Source organism: Cavia porcellus, unplaced genomic scaffold, assembly GCF_034190915.1.
Source record: "Cavia porcellus strain 051 isolate PalLab524CR breed Dunkin Hartley unplaced genomic scaffold, mCavPor4.1 scaffold_12, whole genome shotgun sequence".
Taxonomy (NCBI): domain Eukaryota; kingdom Metazoa; phylum Chordata; class Mammalia; order Rodentia; family Caviidae; genus Cavia; species Cavia porcellus.
Window position 1 is genome coordinate 10,490,001 of NW_026947495.1, and position 2,500 is coordinate 10,492,500.

Consider the following 2,500-nt stretch of genomic DNA (forward strand, 5'->3'; position numbering starts at 1 on the left):
GTGTGCAGGGTGCAGGGGGTGGTGTGTGTGTGTGTGTGTGCTGGGTGCAGGGGGCGGTGTGTGTGTGTGTGTGTGTGTGTGCTGGGTGCAGGGGGCGGTGTGTGTGTGTGTGTGTGTGTGTGCTGGGTGCAGGGGGGGGTGTGTGTGTGTGTGTGTGTGTGTGTGTGCTGGGTGCAGGGGGCGGGGTGTGTGTGTGTGTGTGTGCTGGGTGCAGGGGGTGGTGTGTGTGTGTGTGTGTGTGCTGGGTGCAGGGGGCGGTGTGTGTGTGTGTGTGTGTGTGTGTTTGCAGGGTGCAGTGGGCGGTGTGTGTGTGTGTGTGTGTGTGCAGGGTGCAGGGGGTGGTGTGTGTGTGTGTGTGTGTGCTGGGTGCAGGGGGCGGTGTGTGTGTGTGTGTGTGTGTGTGCTGGGTGCAGGGGGCGGTGTGTGTGTGTGTGTGTGTGTGTGCAGGGTGCAGGGGTCGGGGTGTGTGTGTGTGTGTGCAGGGTGCAGGGGGCGGGGTGTGTGTGTGTGCAGGGAACAGGGGGCGGTGTTTGTGTGTGTGTGTGTGTGTGTGTTGGGTGCAGGGGGCGGTGTGTGTGTGTGTGTGTGTGTGTGTGCTGGGTGCAGGGGGCGGTGTGTGTGTGTGTGTGTGCTGGGTGCAGGGGGCGGGGTGTGTGTGTGTGTGTGCTGGGTGCAGGGGGCGGTGTGTGTGTGTGTGTGTGTGTGCTGGGTGCAGGGGGCGGGGTGTGTGTGTGTGTGTGTGCTGGGTGCAGGGGGCGGGGTGTGTGTGTGTGTGTGTGTGCTGGGTGCAGGGGGCGGTGTGTGTGTGTGTGTGTGTGTGTGCTGGGTGCAGGGGGCGGGGTGTGTGTGTGTGTGTGTGTGCTGGGTGCAGGGGGCGGGGTGTGTGTGTGTGTGTGCTGGGTGCAGGGGGCGGGGTTTGTGTGTGTGTGTGTGCTGGGTGCAGGGGGCGGGGTGTGTGTGTGTGTGTGTGTGTGCTGGGTGCAGGGGGCGGTGTGTGTGTGTGTGTGTGTGTGCTGGGTGCAGGGGGCGGTGTGTGTGTGTGTGTGTGTGTGTGCTGGGTGCAGGGGGCGGGGTGTGTGTGTGTGTGTGTGTGTGTGCTGGGTGCAGGGGGCGGTGTGTGTGTGTGTGTGTGCTGGGTGCAGGGGGCGGTGTGTGTGTGTGTGTGTGTGTGCTGGGTGCAGGGGGCGGGGTGTGTGTGTGTGTGTGTGCTGGGTGCAGGGGGCGGGGGGTGTGTGTGTGTGTGTGTGTGTGTGCTGGGTGCAGGGGGCGGGGTGTGTGTGTGTGTGTGCTGGGTGCAGGGGGCGGGGTGTGTGTGTGTGCAGGGAACAGGGGGCGGTGTGTGTGTGTGTGTGTGTGTGTGTGTGTTCAGGGTGCAGGGGGCGGTGTGTGTGTGTGTGTGTGTGTGTGTGTGCTGGGTGCAAGGGGCGGGGTGTGTGTGTGTGTGTGTGCTGGGTGCAGGGGGTGGTGTGTGTGTGTGTGTGTGTGTGCAGGGTGCATGGGGCAGTGTGTGTGTGTGTGTGTGTGTGTGTGTGCTGGGTGCAGGGGGCGGTGTGTGTGTGTGTGTGCAGGGTGCAGGGGGTGGGGTGTGTGCTGGGTGCAGGGGGCGGTGTGTGTGTGTGTGTGTGTGTGTGTGTGCTGGGTGCAGGGGGCGGTGTGTGTGTGTGTGTGTGTGTGTGTGCTGGGTGCAGGGGGCAGTGTGTGTGTGTGTGTGTGCTGGGTGCAGGGGGCGGTGTGTGTGTGTGTGTGCAGGGTGCAGGGGGTGGTGTGTGTGTGTGTGTGTGTGTGTGTGTTTGCAGGGTGCAGTGGGCGGTGTGTGTGTGTGTGTGTGTGTGTGTGCAGGGTGCAGGGGGTGGTGTGTGTGTGTGTGTGTGCTGGGTGCAGGGGGCGGTGTGTGTGTGTGTGTGTGTGTGTGCTGGGTGCAGGGGGCGGTGTGTGTGTGTGTGTGTGTGTGTGCTGGGTGCAGGGGGCGGGGTGTGTGTGTGTGTGTGTGTGTGTGCTGGGTGCAGGGGGCGGGGTGTGTGTGTATGTGTGTGCTGGGTGCAGGGGCCGGGGTGTGTGTGTGTGCAGGGAACAGGGGGCGGTGTGTGTGTGTGTGTGTGTGTGTGTGTACAGGGTGCAGGGGGCGGTGTGTGTGTGTGTGTGTGTGCTGGGTGCAAGGGGCGGGGTTTGTGTGTGTGTGTGTGCTGGGTGCAGGGGGCGGTGTGTGTGTGTGTGTGTGTGTGTGCAGGGTGCATGGGGCGGTGTGTGTGTGTGTGTGTGTGTGCTGGGAGCAGGGGGCGGGGTGTGTGTGTGTGTGTGCTGGGTGCAGGGGGCGGTGTGTGTGTGTGTGTGTGTGTGCTGGGTGCAGGGGGCGGGGTGTGTGTGTGTGTGTGTGTGTGCTGGGTGCAGGGGGCGGGGTGTGTGTGTGTGTGTGTGTGTGCTGGGTGCAGGGGGCGGGGTGTGTGTGTGTGTGTGTGCTGGGTGCAGGGGGCGGGGTGTGTGTGTGTGCAGGGAACAGGGG